The sequence below is a fragment of the Ambystoma mexicanum genome, chromosome 3q, assembly GCF_040938575.1.
Source record: "Ambystoma mexicanum isolate Mex_15411 chromosome 3q, UKY_AmexF1_1, whole genome shotgun sequence".
In the NCBI taxonomy this organism is placed as follows: domain Eukaryota; kingdom Metazoa; phylum Chordata; class Amphibia; order Caudata; family Ambystomatidae; genus Ambystoma; species Ambystoma mexicanum.
The window spans coordinates 584,241,911-584,267,026 of record NC_090926.1 but is presented as its reverse complement, the minus strand read 5'-3'; the positions used below and the strand labels follow the sequence as shown (position 1 = coordinate 584,267,026).

At 43.3% G+C, this 25,116-nt stretch overlaps 1 protein-coding gene across 2 annotated transcripts in view; it reads right to left on the bottom strand.

The window, feature by feature from the left end:
• Positions 1 to 25,116, bottom strand: part of NAGA (alpha-N-acetylgalactosaminidase) — a 2,142,885-nt gene that overhangs the window by 1,209,539 nt on the left and 908,230 nt on the right. The gene's annotated exons all lie outside the window — the stretch shown is intronic.

The following is a 25,116-nucleotide window of genomic DNA, read 5'->3' as shown; positions in this document are numbered from 1 at the left end:
GCAAGAACCAGTGTACACATGCTTTTTTCATTACCCTATTTTGCTGTCTCACAGAGCATTGGGAAAGGTTCACACAGTAAGAAATGGGTGATCTATGCATTTGTTCTTCGGCCGTCATGATGTCATTTCTATGGACACCTTGTACGTACAGTAAATGGGGGGTAATAACGATAGCACTTCAGTCCATGTAGTGGGCAGGACATTTGTAACACTTCAGCCCATGTAGTGGACAGGAAATTTGTGACTCTTGAAAGCACACGGGTATAGGTAGGTAACAATGAAATTGACAATGTGCCGTGAACGCATTATTTTTCCCAATGGCTATTATTATATTCATTAGTACGCTGCCATGGGTGGCACATGCTACGGTGGTTGTGGCCAAGGGCTACAGTCTTAACATATGGGTGATTGAGGCACTTGTTCTGGGGGTCGGTCGTCATGATGTAATGTGTATGGACATCTTGTACGCACAGTACACTTATACCTACTTAATGACGTATGTTCTATGGCCTCCTTGTACGCACAGAAAAGGAGGGGTCCAATAAGGCCAGTATTTGAGCCCGTGCACTGCACGAGGGAGTTGTTACATTTGTAAGGACACGTGTGGTGTTAGGGAACATTGAAATTGAAATTGCCAATATGCTGTGAATAAATTAATGTTTCAAATGGCTATTATTATATTCATTAGTACGCTGCCATGGTTGGCACATGCTACAGTGGTTGTGGCCAGGGCCTAGAGTCTTGGATGCATGGCCGTCGGCCGAAGGCCAAAGGCCTTACTTCCAAGACTGTAGGCCTTGGCCACAACCACCGCCGCATGTGGCACCCATGCATACATCCCTTGTGTTGCATTTTCTTAAGAACAAAGAGGTGGTTGTGGGGAGATTCTGCACTCATGGGTGCAGGACCTACTTTATGACGTATGTCCTGTGCCTCCTTGTACGCACAGAAAATGAGGGGTGCAATAAGGCCAGTATTGGAGTTGTTAGATTTGTAAGGACACGTGTGGTGTTAGGGAACATTGAAATTGACAACATGCCATGAATGCATTATTTTTTCTAATGGTTATCATTATATTCATTAGTACGCCACCATGGGTGGCACATGCTACGGTGGTTGTGGCCAGGGCCTAGAGTCTTGGATGCATGGCCGTCGGCCGAAGGCCGAAGCCCTTACTTAAAAGACTGTAGGCCCTAGCCACAACCACTGCCACATGTGCCACCCATGCACATACCCGTAGTGTTGCCTTTTGATTGGCAAGTTGTGGGGAGTGCGTGCAGTCTTGGGTGCATGGCCGAAGGCCATGCAACCAAGAACAAAGTGGTAAGTACTAGACTTGGAAGACACTGCACACCCATCCCATGTAAGATCTATAGACATACACCTAGTAGGGAAGCCTCTGGGCAGAGGTAATGAAGGATAACACACCTATAGAATAACCCCCACTACCACACATCACTTAGGTGGTTGTGGGGAGACCCTGCAGTCTTGGGTGCATGGCTAAAGCCCATGCAAGCAAGAATGAAGTCATAAGCAGTGGAGTTGCAAGTTAATATGGGTGTGGTGGATTGTGGTCGTTGTGTTGATGCCCTAGTTTCTTCACTTCATGGCTGTAGACGATGGTCCGAAAAGTAAATTTATAAGCAGCTAATTTACAAGGACCATGTTTTACATATGCAGCGATGGTTGTGGATAGGAACTGTACTCCTTGAAACTTGGTTGTAAGGCGTAGGTGGTAGGTTACTCACCGCAGATGAAAGGCCAGCCTACAGGCACTGCAGCATATTACTACCATAGATTAGACGAGTAGATTCCCATGTGTAGAAAATGCCTGCCAATATACTTACTCCTTACTTTATTCAGAATCCATAAACTTTTTTTAAATTGGTTATCGTACTTGGCGAAAGTATCACTTTTTCCATTTCTGTGATGGAAGAAAAATGTGTGTTAATGTTTGCAGTTTTTCCAAATTTACCACATTGCATAATAGACAGTTAACTTTTTTTTTAGACCCTCATATTTAGTTTACAAACCAGTGTAGTGTGCATTGCGCTCAGCTTCTGTGTTTGCTTTTCTAATCCTTGGGTCTGGGGAAAAGAATCCTTGTCGGATTAAAAAAAAACTTCATTTCTTATGCAACTAAGTACTTCATTTTTTCCTTTCAGTGTTTTCTTCATTTTTCTGATCAATGTTATGTTTGTGGCCTTCCTGCTCATTTTTAACAACAGTTAGATACCTGTAGGCGTATTCTACCTGTGCATGTGTTTCCAACGATCTGTGATAATCATTTATTAGTGTCATTCTTCCATCCTGTTGGGTAGTTAGATACATGTAGGTGTATTCTAACTGTGCATCTGTTTCTACAGATTTGTGATACTCATTCATTTGTGTCGTTGACATAATCTGTTTACTTTATCTTTCCCATTAATGTTTTCTTTGTTGCCTTCTTGCCGATTTTTAACAACAGTTAGATACGTATAGGCGCATTCTGCCTGTGCATTTGTTTCCAACGATCTCTGATAATCATTTATTTGTGTCATTCTTCGATTCTGTTGGGTAGTTAGATACCTGTGGGCGTATTCTAACTGTTTGTAGTCTTTCACATACTTTGTTGACAATTTTGAAGTACACATTATTTCGTAAATTTTGGCTTCAAGAACATTAAATACGCATTTGTTAGGTTAGTTGGCAACCTCTTCTTTAGAGTAATGGTGCTATCATTACATTCAAACCATCCAGAATTCTTTTTAATGTATGCAGTGTAGTGACCTGCATTGGTTTTAGCTCCTGCATGGTAGATGATTCTTTCCAAGTGACACTTAACCGTGTGTAAATCCAGTCAGTTTGCAGTTGTTTTGGTGCCATCTGCATTATAACGTAGAAGCATAAGTATTATGTAGGCACTATGTGATTGTATCAGTAAGGTAGAGCGATTGTCTGAATTGCAAATTCTATATAATCTGCCATGGTTTGCATTTTGTACAAGTTGCTGAAATGGAATGCTCTCACAATTTGGTATGGAAATATACACAAATCACTCATTTGGGATTTCTTCCTGTATCACTTTGTCACAGAGAGTGCATGCATGTTTCCACATGTAGGAAATTTGGAAGATTTCATTTACAGGTATGCTTTTGTTTTCCAATACTAATAGCATGTACATTAGAAATTCATGTGGATCTTCTTGTGAGTTCATAGTGAATCTCACCATTCCAGCACAGTCGTCCAATTGTTGCCTTACTCCATGAACACTGTATGCGTTGTCAGGATTCCTTTTTGCATTTCTATGCAGCACTAACATTTGCCAACACAATTGGTCTGTGCTGTGCAGGTGAATATTGTTAACAATTGGTGGCAACTGAAATAGAATATTCATTGCTACATTTGCATAGCAACTTACACCACTTTCATTTGTAAATGTGAATGGGCCAGCAAGTTCTGTATCTGAGTGCATTTTTTTCCGGTTTTTCTGTTGCTTCTTTGCTGATGTGCCTGGTTTACATTCCCTGATAGGTTCTTCTATGTTTGCGGCAATTGATGAAACTTTAGCTTCTTTTCTTTTTTTGCGGAATTTCCTGTTGCATACTGTTGCATTTCTGTTTCATTTACTTTTCTTTTACCATGTTTCACTTTATCTGCAACAGGGTATTGTTTCAGATGAGGGGTGTACAGTGAACGCAATCTATTGTATTCTAGAATGCAAGGAATATAAGCTTTGACTTTACTTGAATCAAAGTTTATTAGCAATAGACCGTCAAGTGTACGTAAGCGTGATAATGCTACGTAGCTCATGCCTTCCTTAAACACTGTCTTTCCTATATCTATCAATGCTTTCGCTAGGGTAAGACCTTGGAATTTATGAATGGTAACTAAATATGCAAGAGTTAGAGAAAATTGCTCTCTACATACATACATGTCTTTGAAGGGAAGAAATCGAGCCATTGAGCGCCCTATCCTTTTCACTTCTGAATCTTTATCAAAGTGAATATTTACAAACTGAATGCTGCTATCACGTGGGTATGATTGAAAGCCAGCAACTGTGCCCAGTGCTCCATTAACTAGCCCTTGCTCTACGTCAAGGTTACGTTTAAGCATTACCCTACAATTTAATGATAATTTCAATATTTTTTCCAACCCAGCTGTGTTGGAGATTGAATTTTCTAAACTATTTAGTCTTGTTGTGGCTTGCTCACACATGGGTACTGTCAAACCATGTACGTCTAGTTTGTCTGTGGCGCTAATTACTATTATTGCTTGCATTTCTTTCTTGAACATTGTTTCATTGAATTTGAAACAGCTTGCAAGAGTTGGCATTAAGGCCATACAATTGACATTTTTGTGCGCTATTTGACCCATAACATCAGTTGCACATGCATTATCGCCATAAAATGCATGTATATGCTGCTTTTTCAATACAGCTCGTGCTTCTTGTGATAATACACCAACTCTAATACTTTTTAAGATGTTGGCATAAGTGAGATCTGCAGATTGCAGCATGTTCTCAGTTAATTCTCTGTATTGGAAATGTTGCCAAAGTTTAATATTACCTATGCTACCAACAGTTTTCCGGCAGAGTTTGTGGCCTAAGGTTTTAAAAATCGGTTCACCTTTCACTGGTGTCAATTGTAGAAGATCTCCGAAAACGACAATGTGTTTCCCTGCAAGGAGTTATTACTTTTAAGTACTTCTTGCAATCTACGATGAATCAAAGCCAACATTAGATTGGGGACCATGCTCACTTCATCTATTAGTAGCATCTTCATTTGTTTCAATACTCTACGTAATTCCATTGCAGCTTCTGCAGAAAGTTTGTAGTAGTCTAATTTATTTTGATGCTCTACTGGAAGCAGTAGTAATCGGTGTAAAGTCACACCGCCTAAGTTGTAGGCAGCTAAACCTGTGGGGGCTGTTACAACAGCTGACAGTTTGTTATTTGTCAATTGTTGTAGGAACTTGCTGATAATTTTGATTAAGAATGTTTTCCCTGATCCAGCTTCACCACTGACGTACAGCAGTATCGGTTTGTAATTTTAGCAGGTACATTCTTTATTTTCGTGTTGTACGCCATGCACAATTTGTTTTGTTACGTCTTCAAAAATGGTGCACTGATCGTTGTTAAGTTTTGCTTGTTGTACAGTTAAGTCTTCTGCATCTTCTTGATACTGATACATGGTGTTTTCTACTTCTGCCATAGCAACTTCAGCCTCATTTGCTATTAGTGGTTGTCCTAATGGTTCTTGACTTCCTGTTACAGAAGGTTGACTACTGTCGGAAGAGTCTTTATCTAGTTAGGCCTGAATTTCTTCTTCCTGTTGCCGCTCATTGTGTAACATTGTTTTGTACTGCGTAAAGTTAACATCGGTGATAGTGCTTTCATTTGCTTTGAAAGCATCTTCATAGCACTCATAATTATCTAGTATGTCTTCCTCTTTTCTCCATGGCTTGAAAAGTTGTAACAGAGACATGTAATATAGTTCTTTCTGTTGTGGAGTTTTAATGACAATTTCACATGATTAATTAAGCTTCGTTTGTTAAGTTTCACTAAGCTCCCTTAAAAATCAGTCACTCTATATCTACGTTTGCTTTCATCGGGTTTTACATTATTTCTGTATGCAAAGTTTTGAGCTATGTGGTATAAACACATGCTTTCCAGAGTGATACTCCTGTTTGGATAGTATGTGTCCAGTAAATTGTTCTTTAGAATATCTTGGCTGTTGGGATAATTTCTGGCAATTGTTTCTATGTCCTCATATGATTTTAGCACTCTTTTTCTAGATTTTGCAGGACCAAGACTGAGCCATACTATGTTGTCTGATCTTCCATACAAAACAGTGCCGGTTAAACAATCTGCTGCTTCATAGGTCCCACATTCTCTATGAGAGAGCATTTTTATGCCTAGGCTGTACAATTTCTGTGATAATGTTTTGTCTGATGCTAGGTCATCCCAGAGGTCTTGAAGCTCTGTTTTTTCTGCTTTTGTTAAGCAGGCTGTAACATATTGTGCAACAGCAGTTGAATTGTCTGCGATGTACTGCACATCTATGTTTGCATTCCATAATAGGGCAATGATTGCATTGTAATCATTGATATATTTTGATTCTTCCCTTCTTTTTATGTAATACGTGGTTTTAGGTGATTTACCTTTAACACTATGTCAAACTGAAGACATGAAGTTGTTTACTTCACCTGTTTCTGTAACTGGTCTAGGGAAACCAAAGCGGCATTTGGTGTAGTATTTATCTTTGTTTTTGTATTTTACGGTGACAATATTTGCTACATTTGTGTCTTTGAAATTGTAAAATCTGCCCATGCAGCTCACTATGGGCCTCATTACGACCCTGGCGGAGTGGGTTTACGCCAGCGTTATTCGCGGCGGACCCGTCCGCCCTACTACGAGATTCCGTAGCGCCATGGAGCGTTTTCCGCCTGGTTTTTCCGGGCGGAGAAATCCATGGCGCTACGGGACCTTGTCGTTAATTACGCCACCGTATTTTGAGGTGGCGTAATTAACGCCTTCCCCACTCCCATTATACCCTATGGGGCGAAAATGGGAATGGGGAAGGGTAAAATGGGGAATGGGGATTTACCGCCCCGCCAAGGTCGGCATGGGGCGGAAGATCCGCCAAGCTCCATGGCGCTATCGGCAGCTTTCCGCCGTGCTCCGCGGTGCTTTTAGCACCGCGATTTCCGCCAGGGTCGTAATGAGGGCCTATGTGTCTGTTGTGAAAGGATTTCACATGTGACATATTTTTGGATAAACTGCAAAACAGTGCCATCACTGTCGTGCCCAAATTTCGGTGCACCTTTGATCCATAACAGCATGTGAATATGTGGTGCTCCTCTCTCTTGATATTCTTTTCTCCAAAAGAAGTGTTGCACTTCTCCAAGGGGAGGAACAGTTTTATTGCAAATAAAGTGTAGCATTGCAATGAAAAGATGATGGAAATATCTTGAGACATTAACTGGATCTAGAGAGCAAAGTTCTCCAGGTGTTAATATATCTATGTTGTTTTTGTTGCTGTTTGCTATGCGTAGGAACTTATGTAAATCTTCCCATGCATATTCTGCACAACTTAGCGTAACTAACCAAGTTGGTGGTCCAAGGTTTCTGATCATGAAACGCATGTCTCTGTGCCGTCTAAACCAGTATTCCTTTGTACCATGCATGTTTGCAAACAAATTTGTTATACTTGATTGTTAAACCTCATATTTTTCTTGTACTTTTTGTATTAACTGTGTAGCTGACATATTTTGAAAGTATGTTCCAGATTTAAGAATGTGTGCAACTCCATAACATAGTGTTGGTAATTCACTTTCATAGAGTAGTATTCCACATATTGTCTAAATCTGGGATCTTGCGAATACATTCGTAATGAGCAGTATTCTGATGCCCCAATCTGAGTGGGTCTATCATCATATCTCCCACCTTTGCCAGTAGGAAATAGCAGTGGAAAAGCACGTGCTTCTGTACTTTTTTCCCCCCAAATACTCATTGGTGACCCTTTGGTTTGTCGCATTTGGTAAGTTTATAGTGCATCATCTAGGCTTTCATTGGAATGCAATGGATTAATTGTGTAATGGTCCAAGAGAGTGGATACTATAGCTGGATCCAGAAGTTCGAATTGTCCAGTTTCTGATGGCTCTTGAATTATTTCAGTTGTTTGTCTTAAGCTTTCATCAATATTAATTTCCTTGTAGTACTCATTGTTGTCTTTTAGATATTGCAATGCTTGTCTAACTTTGTGTAAATCCACTAATTGTTGGCAAATTATTTTGCCTTTGTTGGTACTCCATTTACCAAGACTATTAAAGAATGCTCTATTGAACGTTCCACTCCTAGAGTGTGCACATTTTCTGTTAGATCTAATGGCAAGTAAACTACTTTGCCACGAATGCCTTTCACCAATTCAGAGGAAGGTAAATTTGCTGTTTTTGGATGAAGGCGTATAATTGCTTGAAATGGGTGAACTGTTTGAATTATTATGCTCTCATACAAATTGAGCTGTTGCAGGATTTTTGGTAATGGAAACAATTCCAAATTATTTGTAATTGCACGTGAAGGAGTGCGGTTGTTGTCTAATTTTGCACTACAGTAACTGCAACATATTAGGCGTTCAGTTATTTCATATTTGCTTTCAGCTAAAAGGTACAAAGCTAATTCAAACCATTTAGAGTCTTCATTGTTTTCTATTTTGTGTGCTATGTCCACATTTTTTGTGTTCCTTTTGTAAAACGTTCTACGGCAACATACACACATGTTTTGGTACTTCAGGCGATGACCTTTTAAATTTCAGTATTTCGTTTCTGTATGTGTGTAAACGAAGGTTGCTATGTGCAGAATTGTCGCTACTATGCTCTTAAACTGTTGCATTTTCTACGTGGCTCTCACTTTCAAAATACTTTTTCTGACTACGGTCCATTTCTTCTTGTAAGTATTTGGGTGTACCATGAAGAAGAGTGGTATTTAAATTGCCTAATTCTGAAGCTGGACTTTTTGCACAGTATATTTTATACACTAAATTTCTTACTTTGGAATGATGTACTGATATTCTTTGGATATCATGGAAGGTACTTTTGCAAATAGGCCCAGAAATGCAAGCTAATGAATGTCCTTTAAGTCCTGTGTCTTTCCGCACTACACAAATATCCATATTTTGCAGCACTTTCATTTTACTTTTGTCTTTACCTTTTACATATTGATTGAGGAACTGACGTAAAGATTTGAAAGCTTTGTTTGGAATGGCAAACTGTGATGTGCATGGCCATTTGTATACTGGACGGTGTGGTTCTGCTGAATCGAGAGGTAATTCTGAGTTTTCAGAAGAAAGTTTTGTAAGCAGTGTTTCTTGTTCCATGATAGTAGTATTGATTTTCTCATACCCTCGTCCACTGCTATGGATGGCAATTGTGTTTGTTTGATTTTGTTTGTATGCTTCTTCACTAAAATATGGCTCTGTGGTTGTTGTGTGACTCCATTCACCACCACAAACATGCAAAAAATTATTTCGTTTATTGCTGAGTTTCATTTGTAGTTTGGTACTTAGTTTTGTTAGTGCTTTCATCCTATTTAACACTAATATGAACAACTTCCTTTTGAGAAGGATTGCACTGTCCATGAGTGCTTGTAGAATTAACTTTCTACAGTACGTTTTAAGAGGTGAGGGTGATTTTGGTCCTCTTCTTACTAGATTCTGAAGGACTGACTCTGTGACGAAACATTTTTGCTAAAATACTTTTTTTACTATGGGTTCTTCTTACACTATCGGGATTTCTACGAACATTGTTAGCTGTACTGGCAGCCATTTTTTGGACAACATTTCTGTGTTTTGTGACACTTTTTAATGGAGGAGGTACAGTTTCGGTAGTTGAGACTTCTTTTATTATGTTACTGCATTAGGTGGTTTGTACCAAGATTCTCCACTAACTCTACAACAGGTGGATGCTTACATTGGCACCTTTATTTTTATTTGCTCTAATTCTGCTTTCCTTTCTACGGAGCTGCTTTTTGGTAGGCATTCTTTGGTGTCTGTTGAGAAAAAAAAGTATACTTTGGTCTGTTGTCCAATGTATGTGTGCTGTGTGCATGTGTGCATGTGTGCATAAGTGTGATGGGGAAGCTCTTTGGCATGGTGTGTCAACTTACAGTGACCTCTAACTATCATTTGGTAAGGCTACTTTACTGTTTGTATACTACTGCAATGTGCTTTAGATGAGAGTTCAATGTGCCCTACTTGTGACGAGAACCATTATTAATAACCGAAATGCCAAAAACTTGCTCCCGCAACTTATTTTCACAATCTAACCTTCTAAGGATTTCCTATGTTATTTCAGTACCAAACACACAGGGATTTGTCAGCCATTCCACCTGTTATTCTTTGTTCAATAAATGGATATTTGTAGGTAGAATGGTTTACAAATGAATGCTTGCTTTGGTGCCCAAAATAAACAAATAACCCATGCAGCCTCTTTAAGGAGTAGTTACAATATGAAGGTTGTACTGTACTTACTTTTTTGTGCAAGATGACCAGGTTTCTTCGGATATGTTGTCTGCAGTGTAGATGCTGTTGATTCTCAGGAGAGTAGTATTCACTGTGAATTAAAAAAATAACATCAATCAGGGGAGTTGCTAGGTCTGGAAAAGACCCGGGGCTAAGCTGATGTCGGAACTGTTGGGACTGGGGGCTAGCTAGTCTTTTGGCTGTAGCTTCTGAGATTCTATCTGGGGCTACAACCAAAAGATCAGGGGCTATAGCCCCTTTAGCCCCCCCTAGCAACGCCCCTGATATCAATTACTTTGTGTGTTTGCACCGGTCATCATACTACAGACTTTACTTGTACTTCTTTCGTCAGAGGATTCAACTTTCATATTTCAACCCAGTCCACGTGCACATTTCACTTCTCTCTGTGCAGTCTCTGCATACTACTTTCAATATGGTACTTGAAAGTCCTTCAAAATAACTACATTTTTTAAGGGTTTGCAAATGCCTTGTTCTTTACAAAGTGTAGTATGCATAGGAGAGAGGTTTGTAAGCGATAGGGCAAAGTACTAGATGGGCAAACATTTTGTACTTGTTAATGAAAAGCACGATGTCCAAAAATCAGGAGACCCTCCGAAGGACATGTCAGCGCCACAATCGGGAGCGCTTACTATTCTCATACGATCACATTGCAAGTAGCATTACTGTAGTCAGCACAGAGTACAGAACTCTGACATTTTCACATACAAAATTGAGGTCTACCCTAAATTATACTTCTCAACTCACACGCTTTTGGCGGGTGTCACCCTCCTTGTAAAGGGTAGAATCACCCGCCAAGTCTCCTGCACGGCCATTCATTCCAATGGGCGTCTCACCCGCCAAAAACAAAACCGGCTGATTCCACCCGCCTTTAAGACAAAAATGGTTGAGAGCTGTGCCTAAATAGGCATGCTTGCAACGTATGTACAGGTTATGCAGAAGACAGTAAGCAGGCGTGCGATTTGTTAATGACAAATCGGCAATCTTGCACTTTAAAAGGGGGAGCGTTGTTATGTGTTCCCTATGGAAATTTACCGGCATTATTTTGTCTATTTTAAATCATAAGGCTTTCACATGTACTCTGATTAAAATGTACATACCTGTACTCTATACTGTTGCATGTGGACATGCATGGAGCTGTACGTAGAAATTTGCAATCGTTGCACAGTAGCTTGTGAAGTAGGTGCTTTGCAATGGTATGCGATTTCCATTAAGAATCATCAACAGTAATTTTGATGTGCGCAATGTGGATAACGGAGTTAAAATTAGCGATGTTCTATGTGATTGGTGGATGATTGTGCGCCCGCTCAGTTGTGTCCAATGAGGGACTCGCTTTGGTACCGCTGTAGAAATGGTGGAAGGACTGTGTAAGAGTTACGTGCCGCACGTAGGCAACGCTTGTCCGCTGGTAGGACATTTCACATACGGGTTTCTACAGCAAATCCTGCATGGAAAGACGACTGTAGGCATCAGCCAATCAGATGTTCACATTACTCTTTTGTGACGAAAGACGGTGCGCACACTGAAAATGGCAGAGGTGGAGAGGGTCAGGGTTTTGCTGCTTGGAGACATTTTTGTGCAAGGCTTACAACACTATGCCGAGAGTAGGCATGTGGCACACCATTTCGATGTGCGAGGAGTGGAGGTGGTGTGGAGCGCTGACACTGATGCCAATGCTGCGGCAATTCTGCAAGTTTGCAGAGACATGCATAGAATGACCACTCCTCATGTGGTAATTTTGCACTACGGTGCTTGCCACTTGGGATACCTGACTTCATGTACTTTGTTGGCAGATTTGGCACAGTTGGTTGAAGCACTCATGACCATCTTCCCAACATCGAAAGTAATTTTTTCTGATTTACTCCTGAGAGTACAATGGAACAAGACTTCTGTTCTCTGTCCAGATCAAAGCATCGGGAGGTGCATCATCAATCGCGGCATGCGTGCATTCATGCTACGAGTTGGTATGTTTTTTAGTAGCCACGATAACATTGCTCCAAGCAATGCGCATTACTTTGAAGGAGATGGTGTTGCGCTATCATCTTTGGGAAATGCGATGTTCTTTTGAAACATAAGGCTTGCTTTAGAGAAGGTGCTGTAATGTTTGAAGAGTAAAGCAAGGACAAAAAATCCAAAAAAATACATAAAATACCACATGTCTGTACGATACGTGGCCAAACCTTTTTAAAAAACTGCTCTTTTCAGAGCCTACCTTAAAGGGGAAAAAGGGGAATAGTACTTTAATGTACCGTCGTCACGCTCTGATCCTGTACATGTCCGCGAACATGGCAGTAGCTAGCAGCCAGCACATATCACCACCGGGGATTGAAGGGTGGAGCCGCATGTAAATGAGAATGAGCGGAGCTAGGGATTGGTCCATAAAGTTCAGCAGGTGTGTTCTGACCGACGTACTTTAGTAAGACCGTCTTCTCCCTCACAGGACACCACAAAGCCATGGCTTTCCATGCTCAAAAACAGATAATCTGGATTGTGGGAGACTCATGGGTACATTGGTTGAAGGTGCATGCAGAAAGCTGCAGTTTATCTATAAATCTCGGATTTCCACATGCGGAAGTGCACTGGCGTGGCGTGCGTGGCATGAGATGGCTGAACTTGGTACCTCTTTGTGTTACTTTACAGACACAGCGTCCTCCAGATATACTGATCATTCATTGTGGAGGAAACAGTTTAGGCCATGTATCTGGAATTTCTTTGCAATTTGCCAAGAAGGAAGGACTCGCGAAGCTCATGGACATGTTTCCAAATTGTCAAATACTTTTTTCCCGTTTTGCCCAAAGACAAATATGGTTGCATTCTTCTGCATTTGGCCCACAAATGGAGAAAGCGAGACGCAATGTGAATAAGGCTGTGTGTGCCTTTTTAAGAGATGTTGGCATGTTCTCTTTCCACAATGAAAACATTTTGTTTCGTAGCAGTTTCATTTTCCGCAGAGATGGAGTCCACCTCACATATGCTGGCAATCAGATGTTTCTTCACAATTTACAAAATGCATTGCGCCCTCTTTTGCAATCACACTAACCTATCTGACAATCCGTTTTCCCCAATCCACTGTTTTTGACCCACACAACACACCACCAAAAGGCTCTTTTCAGAGCCTTTACATACACTTGTGTATGAGCGCGATAGAAATAAAATATCAATATCAATATCAATAACGTACACTTTATTGCGTTTGCTCCGCTTGCACCCTCCCTTTTTCCCCTCTACGACTGCCCGCAAACTTTTGCTGAACTCTGCAGGGGTCTACGGCCTTCACTTCATAGTTCTATTGTTACACTGAGAAAGGCGGCTCTGAAAAGAGCCTTTTCTGTCATTTTTGTTGTTTTTACGTTCATTGATTAACAGCACTCGACACACTAGGAGAAGAGGCGAAAGGAGGGTAAGGAAGGGACACCAGCCACGTGGATAAGAGAGGGCAACTGAACAGACAAATATTAAGGGTGATCCTTATTTAGGTAAGGAGCACATCTTCTGGTGCTCGGTGACTGCAGCCTCAAAAGCACTTCGAAAACTCTCCCCCCTGCAGAGCACTGCATCACAATACGTGCACACTACTGTCACCTTTGAAAGGTAAGGGTCCACAGCATTGCAAATGGCTTGTGAAGCAGCTGGAGGGAGGCGCTCCCCCACAGGAGTGTCTCTTGTGGTGGGAGGATCCGATTGCGAGGATGCTGTGGAGGAACTCAGACGACTACGCTCTTCACATGGCACCACCATGCGAATGTCCACAGTGTGGAACGAAGAGAGGTGTTGCTTCATGGTTGTCGTACCAAAACTGTACGCTCCAAATCTCCAGCGACTCAACACCACATGGCACTGGTTACACTTCACCAGGTTCGCACGTGCTTTTGGTACGTTCCCATAAACGGAAAACAACCGCCACATCCACAACTCCCGCAGAGTGCTCCTAGTGCAGAGTTCCTCCACTTCATTCTCTTCCTCCTCTTCTTCCTCAATCTCTACATCCTCACCCATATATCTCTCTGCAGGCCCTTGGTGAGGTGGTGATGGTGGCGGGTTCGGGGGTGGTGCAGAGGCTAATAACCCAACAGCAGCCATGGAAGCCATACCGATTAGTTTCGTTTTGGTCACTACAGCAGTAACGGCAACGCACCTCAATCTGCTATAGCTAGAAGGACAATGAAGATGCGCTCGAGGGTGTGGCCTTTTGTAGGGGTGCAGGGGTGTGCCTCGTGACCGTCTTCATCCCTGCAAAGCGGTACACACATTTTACACAGCAACTCCTGAGGTGGCCTATTGTTTGGGATGTGTGAAATTACATTTTTACACTCTACAATACTTTGCCTTATGTCTACAAGTACATTTTTATTGTTGCGGAAGCACACAAACCACGGAAACTAGTCCCCACGCTCAGCGTAGGTGCGGTCACAAGATGACGTCCTCAACACATCCGCCCCCGTAATGAAAGTCCCCTGGACAGCAAATGCAAAGAATCAAACATGCGCATGCGCACAAGTGTCCTACGGACAGTGTTCGGGTTCTCAAACTACTTGAAAGTGCGACACAAGTGAGACGGATGTTCGCAATACTTACGTTTGTACTGCGCATATGCACGCATGCTATGTTCATTGTACGGACAGTTCCAGTGTCCTTAAGACAACTCCATTTTGTTTGCCTACAAACTTGCTGGCCACCGTGCCTGTTCTACGGACGGCACCATTTTGACTGCGCCCAATACGGACCGCTATACTGTCCTTCACACACTCCCTTTTTACTCATTTACACCCATTCCGGACATCTTGTATGTTGTACGACCATGTATTATCTCGTTTCCAAGCGGTACGCCGAGGTAGTATATCCTTTGGACAACCCTTTCTGTTTATGTACACACATTTTCAAAAGATGGTGCAGTCACACATCACATCCGTCTTACTTCACATTAGACATCACCCACATTCCATTGCTTGCGGATAGGTCGAACAGGTGCGCTGTTCGCGAACATTTTATGTCTTTTTAAAAAGAATTCTACACACGCACTCTTTCTCTACAACTACTGCACAAAAACAGTAAAAAAATATGGGGGAATTAGGATTCAACACGGGCTGGTTATGAGGAGAAGATTTGTGAGGGGAAGGGATGGATATTTCGTCAAAATGTCTATTTTCCTGTTCAAGGTTTGGGGATGGTTCACTAGGGAATCGAGAAGCAGGGCAGGTGCAGGTGGGGCAATGATAACAAACTTTTCCTCTCACACAGTCCTCCACAAACTCCCGTAAACTTTGAAAATTGTTGTTCAATGTGTCCATTTTCTGCTCTATCCTTTTTATATTGTCTTCTTCTGTCTCATTTGTTGCCCTTTGTTCTTTTCTTTCCTGGTCTGTTAAAAAAAAAACATACATAGGTTGAATGCCTCTAAAATACTGGTCACTATTTTGCATATGCAGAGCACTCTGTACCATTATTGTCGCTGTCTTCAGACATTTCCTCATGTGGGAAATGCTCCTCCAGCCACTTCAAAGTACTAGCCATTTCTGAGTCAAAACAACAGAAAGAAATTACTATTTCTGCACTACATACCATAAAAAAATCACCCATATAAAAACATGACCTGTACTCACTCTTTTGCTGTAATGTCCCTTCGTCCTACTGCGTCCGTCCACTGTCGTTCCAGGCTGCCGAGTTTCTGTGAAGTGATTACGCTGGAGGCATCCTTTCCTTTTTGTGGTACCATCCACTTTATTCTACATGGTTATTAAATGTGTGGTTTTCTTTTCCGAACTTCAGGTTTCCATATTTACTTATTACTACTTATAATATCTTTATGTCCTTCTTCTACGTTGCACATTTTTGTGTAAGACAATAGTACATTTTCAGCTATCCCCCGCCTCTTTGGGTAATGTGGATCCTGTCCAACCCCGTTCGCAAACAGGCGCTCAGTCCGTCCCTTTCCAATATCATTAGGGAGGGGGTTCTGTATGTTCTATGTTAAATGTATGTCAAGTACATTAGGAATATTATTTTCACATGTGATGTCATGAGTGATGTCATCAATGATATTTGTGATGTCATCTTTGATGTCCTGGGTGTTAGTGTTAGCAATGCACGTAGATGGTGCGAGTTATGGTTGCTTAGCTTTCTATAATGGAATGTGCAGTGGTGTTTTGTTGCACTGTGAAGTATAACATTCCTTTGGTGACATTGTTTTACTGAATGTACATATATATGTATGGCAGGGAAGGAAAAGAAAGGGACTAAACAAGTGAGGTCGTCATTGATGTCATCATTGACATTTAAGATGACATTTTTCATGGTCTGGGTGTTAGTGTTAGCAGCAGTGCACAGGGGTGGTGGCAGGGTTGGGGGCTTACTTTACCATAACTGTCGAATTTCAGGGGCTTTTCGGTTTTAATTTGAAGCATAAAGGGGAGGTGGAAAGTTTTTTTTTTAGTGAAGTGTACAGGTTTTTGTTAGGGCATATATATATATATATATATATATATATATATATATATATATATATATATATATATATATATATATATATATATATATTGGCGCTTGCCGCAATCTATTCACTATAAAGGTAGGCTCAAGATTACTTTGTCTGCTTGCGTTTCTTTTGCATCTGCACATGTATAAATTAGCTTGATATCTTTATCTGTTTCTGTGGCATAAGCTTCTTCACCATAATCCCAAGATGTCACTTATCCATGGTTCTTTCTTGATGCCTTATAGAATATGTGCCCTCTCTTGCCTCTGCATCTCTTCTATGTACATCAGTTCAACTCTGCATAATATCACCATTCGTCTTGTCTATTTATTTGCTCTGCTTCTTCAGGGATTTTATTCAAATGGCCAACATATTTTCTCGTATGCAGGTATGGTTTCCTAAATGGGTACCTTGCCTCCCAGATTCTCTTAGGTATTGGTACTTTCACTGGTACCGCACAGAGTCCATATTATGCCCTTTGTTGGTTCAACTGATCCGTGTGTGTCACATACTCTGGTTTCCAACATACAGGCACTATGGGTGAGGTCGGGGTACTTGGCGCCTTCACTACAAAGTTGTGTGGGGCAATAATGTGTGTGGAATGAAGCACTATGTTTAACATCCCACCCATGTTGTACAATAATCAATGGGGGGGGCTGTCGGTGTCGGGGTGCTGGTATAACACAGCAGTTGATAAAGACAGGTTTTTACCTGAAGTGACCTTGACGAAGATCACTTGTCCCCAGTAGTCGAATCTGTAATTAGCACAATGCACAGGCCCCATGCACTACAGAAACCGGACTAGCCGTTCATACTGCACCAAACAACTGCCCCTTCCATGAAACACCCAGAAGAGCCTGGATAATATTCACATCGCTTCCTCTCTGCAACATACCGGGGATGGCTGCCGTCAAGAGCACCAAAGCGCCCCAACGTCATTTTATGTCACCCTCAGCATTTTGTGAACTAGCTGTGTTGGACATGCCACTTTTTCAAAGTATTGAAATGACAAATCTCCGCAAACATAGGTGAAAACTAAGGCAACCATGTGTGCGAATTAAATGTAAACTCCCTTTTTCGTGAGAACTAGGTAAGCCCGGTAGCTTTTCTACATTACACAAACCGATTCATTTCCATTAAAAAAACAAGTATTGTTCATCCCAGGCCACGGAGCCACCTGGCATCGCGAGATGTCACCCCAAGAAATATGAACTCACATCTCCATAACAGTTTAGAAACTCAATTGGCCACATTTTAGTGTTACCTACACACAGACTGGTCACTCTGTTTTTGCTGGTAATATTTTGTGATGTATTGCACAGCTATTCATGCGCTCCCTGGTCGCATATTCCCAGCTAAAGAAGCCTTTGTGAGTTACATGTATACCTGCAGGATATTCACGCTTATGATGCGTTTGCAATTGCATTTGCGCTGCCCCGGGTGCTGAATTGACCTGATTATTAGGAGACAAAAGTGCTTAGAAGTCGCCAACCTTGGCTTCATATAAAATGCCCTTAATAAATAGTAAATTAATCTGATCGTTGTATTACTTAGACTACATCTCAGTGTTTTATTATGTGTGATTCAGGGATGGCTATATTTGCTGAATTCAATTCTAAAGCACTGTGTTCAAGCTATGTTTTTTATTTCACTTGTCTATTCATTTCCTCTCTTCTAATCACATCCCATGCATGCCACGTTTTTAGATTCTGCCATTTACATGTGTTCCTCTGGTCCCACCCCTCCTTATCCATTTGTGCCTCTTTCTATCTACCTTTGTGCATTGTTTTGTTTCCCTACTCTGTTGTTCTGCCTCTGCTTCTGCCATTCCTATTTCTTCCCTGGATCTCTCTCTTTTATTGCCTATCCTGCTTTTTGTAACTACTCAAGGCTTCTTTCTGTCTTTGTCTGCCTCTCCACCTCACCCAGGCTTTCACTGGCAAACATAACCTGCTTTCTCGCCTTCAATGGCCACCTCACTTTCACTAACACTTAGCTCTGGGTTGACAGCTTATTAGAGATCACGTAGTAATTTGTTTGATCAAACCGCAGGGAAATCCGTTTTCAAGCGAGCCATTTTATTTCCAGACTCAGCTGTTTATTCTGGGAACATTTTGGGGGAATTTAATGACCAGTCCAACTTCATGGAGGTCTCTCCAAATAGCCCTTTCCCCTGCGCCAGCTCGAGGGGACATGGACGTGTGCTTTGCTAAAGGGCTGGGACTGTACATTCTGCTGCCCTTCCACAAGGTGACTGGAGAGTGGGCGGTGTCTTCATTGGTTATCCTAAAACCGGGACAGCGTGCCCTACTCACTGATACATGCTAATTTGACGCTCAATTATCACTCTTGTGCAGGACAGACAGTCTAGCATCTCAAATTGGTTTAATAGTTTCCAGAGAAAGTTATTGTTGGGCAACATACCGGGAATGGAAAGGAGTGGACTGATACATTTCTCCCATCCGAACCTGAGACCTTCGCTGTGCGAATCAGAGTGGGCCCTCTGGTTAATTTTCTACTATGAGATGAAGGTGGCAGTGTGAGTTTTAGGAAAGATTCCCATTTATGTGAAGTTTCCCTCTAGTTGTGTACCCCCCAACTTTTTGCTGCTGTTTAAAAAACTATAGTCTGACTTTGCCAGTGGAGCACAGCCTTCAGCTGCACTCCCCTGGGCTTTTCGCTCACTTTGTTATGGGGAAAATGACATGCCCTTAAAGACAGTCAGTACTGGGAGACTTTGTTTCCTTTTGTCCTTTCCAATGTTGCAACTTTTCTACAACATGTTGCAAGTGCACAATGTACCTTACAGTACAGTGCACTTGGATCTTCCATTAATTTCCAAAGGCCCTAGACACCCTCAAAGGATTTCTTAGGAGAAGGGCGGATGTGCCTTTGACAGGGCTGGTGGCAGCTTATCGTTTCATATATTTTTAACCCTTTCCTGCCATGCAAACCGCGTTTGGCACAGAAAGGTGGCCTGGATCCAACATGGCCATGCTACAAGGTTCTTTGTCCTGTCCTTTGGCCATCTTGCCCCTTCACCTTCTCCAGGTTGATCCGACCCAGGTCAGTCCTTATTTGGGCATGCATTCTCCCGCAAAACGCCAAGCTTTCGCAGGATTCTGCATGTCTTGTGTGTGTGCCCCCAGGATGTGGGCTGGACCGTGTAGTTGCAATCCACATCCTGGGTGCCAGAGAGTATGGTGTGCTGTGAATGAGTGGGACCACTGTGGTCTGTGATTGGTCCACGTATGTTGTACCTACACATGTTGTGTTGAGCAGATCTCCCCTTGGGTCCTCTTTGTTATGGCGCGAAGGAGATTCTGCATAAGAGAAGGCTCCAAACAGCCATACCATGTCGATCTCACTGACCAAAGGATAGGAGCCAAGCATCCTGAAGTTAAGAAGCCGAGTCGAGGAACCGTTGGTGAACCGCTGGAAGGTTTGGCACCCTGAGCCTGCTGTTGTCCCACTGGACCCCTCTGCATCTGATCAAACTAGAAGGTCTGTGAAGACGCTTCGATCCATTGGAATAGTGGGACCAACTATTTTCGGCACCTTCATCGAAACCTGCAAGTTAGCCTTCTCAGAAGTATCCCTGGGCCAATCAGTGGGCTGATCAGCTTGCGCAGGACCTTTGCTCTGACACCGCCGCCGTTTAGAGGAGACCCTTGAAATTTGAGACATCTCAAGCTCTATGTTCACGGCACTCTCATTATGAATTTGTTACGCTCACCTGGTCTCTGCGGAGGCGTTGGGCACGGTTGCAGCCGTCCCAGGAGTTAGATCACCACCGTCAAGTCTTTCCCTCTGCGCATAAGCCGTGAGCAGCGGCATTTGGTGTCACTGCTCCTGCGTGGATATGAGAAAACGTGAGTGCGCTGATCGGTGACTATTGTACTTCTCAAACCCTTCTACCCAAGGTGCGATTTCTGTGGGCATGTACCAGCCCACAGGGCTCACCTGTTAATTATTGATGGTAAACTCTGCGTCCTGCTACTTCTGGCAGGGGCCCTTGTCGATGGGATCTAGTTCCTTCACTGATCCCTGGTAAGTAATAGTCCAGTCCAGCTGTGACTATGCTTCTCCTCTTGTCTCTTGCCCTTTCTGTTTTCTCTTTGCCTCTTCTCGTTTTCTCTCTTGGTATTATTGCTCTCAATATTGCTGTTAATTCCAGAATAAAGTTTTCTCTTCTGCTTTCTTCCCAATAGATGGAAATGTGGACCAAAAGCAGCTGTGGAGGCCTGGAACTCGGCCAGGAGGAAGATGGATGAAACCGCAATGTCCAAAAGCGTGAGTTTCGGTGGTAGCACAACCTTAAACTGAATGTCTGTTAAGTGTCTAACCTTGCCTTTCGTTTAATTTGCAGGTGCTGATGACGCTGACGAAGCGCATCGTGCTGCGGTGCCAAGATGAAGATTTCAGCGTCCCAGAAGAATTGAAGATGAGCTGCGGTGCCAGGATGAAGATGTCAGGATCAACGAAGACGCGCAGAGGTGAGAGCAGGTTTCCCAGGTGGTAAGTATGAAAGCAGGAAGCAGGATTTCTAAAGGTAAGTTTAATCCCAGGCGGCAGTGAGCGTTACGCTGCATGGAAGTGCAGAAACACGTGAAGTGTCTGCCTCGTGCACTGGAGCAGCTTACATAGCTGAGATCTTGGGCACGCCCACTAGGCCTGGGTTGCCTGCCACACCCTGCCACTCCTAGAGAGTCAGCACATGCAAGGCAACCCAGTAGCATCAGCAGCCACACCCAAGAGTACACGTGGGGTTGCTTTAGTGATGGAAGTTCCCATGTTAAATGCACCGTGCACCCGAAATGAGGTGTTATGTCCCAAATAAAAGCATTCTTGTCCCAAATAAAATGTTATTGATTACTTTTATTCATGAGCCTGTTGCCAAAGGCGCCAAGACTGTGTCCATCTGGGCCCCCTGTGTATGTGGCCCTTTAGTGTTTGCGTCCTTGGCCCAATGACCATGACAGCACTCCCCCTCAAGGCCCCTCTCAAGGGTGGTCCTCCTCCCGGTCCTGGTTTGGTGGGATTTTTGTGATGAAACTGCCTGATTAAACGCAGAGCATGGACGCGTTCATTGGTTTCCCATGTTCGGTCTCGAGGTCATTAACCCTTCCAGTCAATAAGGTAGTACAATCTGGACCGAACCACCTTGGAGTCCAGAATGGAATTAACTTCATACTCCGGTTCCCCATCTAGTAATTCGGGCTCTGGTGGAGGGCTAATCTGTGTATTTGGTTTCCTTGGTTTGATGAGAGAGACATGAAATACTGGGTGAATCTTCATCTCTGATGGTAACTCCAATTTCATGGCGGCAGGATTGATTATTGCCTTGATAGTATAGGGGCCCAAATATTTTTGGGCAGAAGGCCCTTGGTCCTTTCAACGGTATGTATCTGGATGCTAACCAGACTTTATCCCCAATCTGGTAATCGGGAGCTTCTTTTCAGTGTCGATCAGAAAATAGTGTTTGTCTTTCTTTGGCCTAAGTCAAAGGTTTAGTCGCTTCCTCAAGAAACTGAGTGATGCTTTTATGCAACGTTTTTATTGCGGGTACTTCCAAAGTATCGAGTGGATCAAACACTGATGTCCACGGATGTCTTCCGTGCACAGTATAGAATGGAGTTTGTCCAGTACTTGTGTGAACAGATTTGCTGTATGCATACTCGGCTACCCAGAGTATATTTTTCCAGGAGTCCTCGGAGTGCTGTAACATAAACCTTAAATACTGCTCTAACGTCTGATTAGGTCGTTCGGTCTGCCCATCAGTTTGAGGGTGATGGCTTATGGACAACCGCAGGTCAATTTTGGCAATTGTACAACACCTTCTCCAAAAGGCGGAAACAAATTGAGTTCCACGATCCGATATTAATATTGATGGGAATCCTTGCAACCGGACAATTTTTTCTAAAAACACAGTAGCGTGAGTCGATGACGTTGAGAGTCCCTTCAGAGGGATGAAATGGGCCATTTTGGAGAATAAATCCACAATGACTAAGATGGTGTTGTAACCATTGCAGGGAGGAAGATCCGTGATAAAGTCCATTGACAGAGTATGCCAAGGTGCTGGTGGTACCATCAAGGAATGTAGTAAGCCAGCAGGGTTTTGTTTCTGAGACTTGTGTTGTGCGCAGACAACAAAGGTTGCAATAAACTGGGCAATATCTTTTCTCCAAGATGGCCACCAGTAGTTTTGCTTCATCTTAGCCGGAGTTTTGGCTATTCCTGGATGTCCCTCCACTAATGAATCATGATAGTTCGTGATGATTTGATTTTGCAGTTTCTTGTCCTGAATATATAATCGTCCTTGAAAATATGCTAGATTGTTTTCGATGGTGTACCGGTCTCCCTTTAAAAGCCATTCCTGTTGCGTTGACTGATTCATCTGGGATTGCAAACTGGTTTTTAAGCAATCTACACACGTGGTGGCCGCGATCTTGGTTTGGATTCGTTCTTCGGGAATGATGGCCACAGGATCGGACGCTGTAAAAGCCTCTTTTTCTTCACTCATGCAAGAAAATGTGTCTGCCTTTCCATTCCATACTCCAGGTCTATAGGTGATAATAAAGTCGTATTCTGTGAAAAAGAGAGCCCAATGAAGTTGACGAGAAGATTGTGCTTTGGCGGTCTTCAAGTATTGTAAGTTACGGTGGTCCATGATGACAGTGACTGTCATGATTCCTGCCCCTCATGTCCCCAGCCCTCCAAGATGTCAGGTTGGAGCCAGGCCACGATCACCTACATGGCCCTCAAGGGCCTCTCCATCCCTCCAAAGCCCCACTTGGAGTCTGACTTTGCGCTTGTGGCACCAGACTCACTCCACTCCCATAGGATAACATTGGGGATTGGACTTGTAGTGCATTGATGGGGACAAGATGGATGCCCCCACATATTTCTGTTCCCAGAACTGCATGTGCGGTCTAGTCTTTTGGGTGTGGTTCAGCCCAGAGACACCTGGGATACCCAGAGACTATTTAAGCCACACCCAGGCTGAGAAACATGCTTTGCGTTTTCTGCACCTGCGGCGTGACACTCACCATGTTCGGATCGGTCTCCAGTAGGCCTGCATCTTTCTTCTGCGCTCAGCTCCTGCAAGAACAAGAACACTGTTAGGAACAGCCGTACCTTGCGGCGCTTCTGCCCATCATTCATAGCTCCTTCTGTTATGCAGGCATCTTCGGCGATGTCATTCCCATCCTGGCACGCCGCTTCCTAAAGAAAAGGGAAAAGAGCAGAAAAAAGGCATTAGTAAGCATTCTGCAAATCTTTGCTTATTTTTAAATACTGTACCAGCTTCAAACACTTACCTGAATCCCAGCCGCTCTGGGGGAACTCTGTCTCCGGAACTTCTCATCCATCTGCAAGAGAGAAAAGACACTCCAGGTTAGCGTGGAAACATCTAGAGGCGCCGCATACCACGCTTACCCACCGCATTTGTTCTTCATAACCGGCATCCATGCTGAAAACGTTGCGGCGCCTAAAACACGCAGAAAAAGAACTCAGTTCAATGCAAATACGAAAGGGGTGCATCGCGCACTCACTCACCTTCAGCGCTACTCATCTCAGCAGCATGCCGCCATCCCCGGACGCCGGCCATCATCTAAGGAAGGAAAGGAACGAAGTTAGAGAACTGTTCAAAAGACTCATTATACTTACCTGTCAGACTCTTGCCAGTGAAGTAACTAGGCAGCAACAAGCCTGCATCAATCAACGCACCCCTGCGCTGAAAGCAGGACGTAGAGCACACTATCCAAGAAAACAAGGTGAGCTGTGGATCAAAGGGAAGGGTTGGACCCCGGGGAAGAAGGGGTTCAAGCACACAGAGACAATCGGGAGTTAAACTCTACCAATCCTGTGTTTCAGGCCCAGTCTCCAGTTGAATAGCCTCCAGGGAAGGGTTCAAGGTCGTAAGAGGTCAGAACAGGCTGAGTGACGTCCCTGTGGATACCAGGTGAGCGTTACAGAATGCAAAGCCTCACATGAAAATCCACCTGGCTGTCATGGAAACGTCAGAAATCGACCAGTTAGCCCACATGTTGGGGCAGCTACGTTCCGAAGTACATGCAGCCAGGCAGGAGACCAAAACCCTGAGGAGAGAGCTGATAGTAGCCAAAGAACGCACTGATGATTTAAGCCAGAAACTTCTCCAGTCACAAGCAGGGCATGCACCATTGCCGGGAAGCGTGCCCTCGATGCCAGCGCCATCAGCCAATCCAGTTCAGATAACCCTTCCTGGGGCAGTTCCCTTGACCCCGCCCAAACGATTTACAGGGGATCCCAAGAGTTTTGCAACGTTCATGAACCAGTGCCGCCTGCACTTCCTTTGTAGGCCAGGGGCCTTTCCGAATGACCAATCACGGGTCGCTTTTGTGCTATCCTACCTGAGTGGCAGCGCCGCGGACTGGTCTGTACCCTTTGTGGCCCAAGACAATCCTTTGCTGCATGACTTCAGGGGCTTTCAGCAGGAGATGGAAAAGCTATTCGCCTGTCGTACTCATGGGCAGGCATTAGACAACGAACTTCTGTCCCTACACCAAGGGAATCAAGACCTATTAACATACATAGCCACGTTCAATAAACTCATAGTTGAAGCAGAATGGCCAGTGGAGAAGAGAA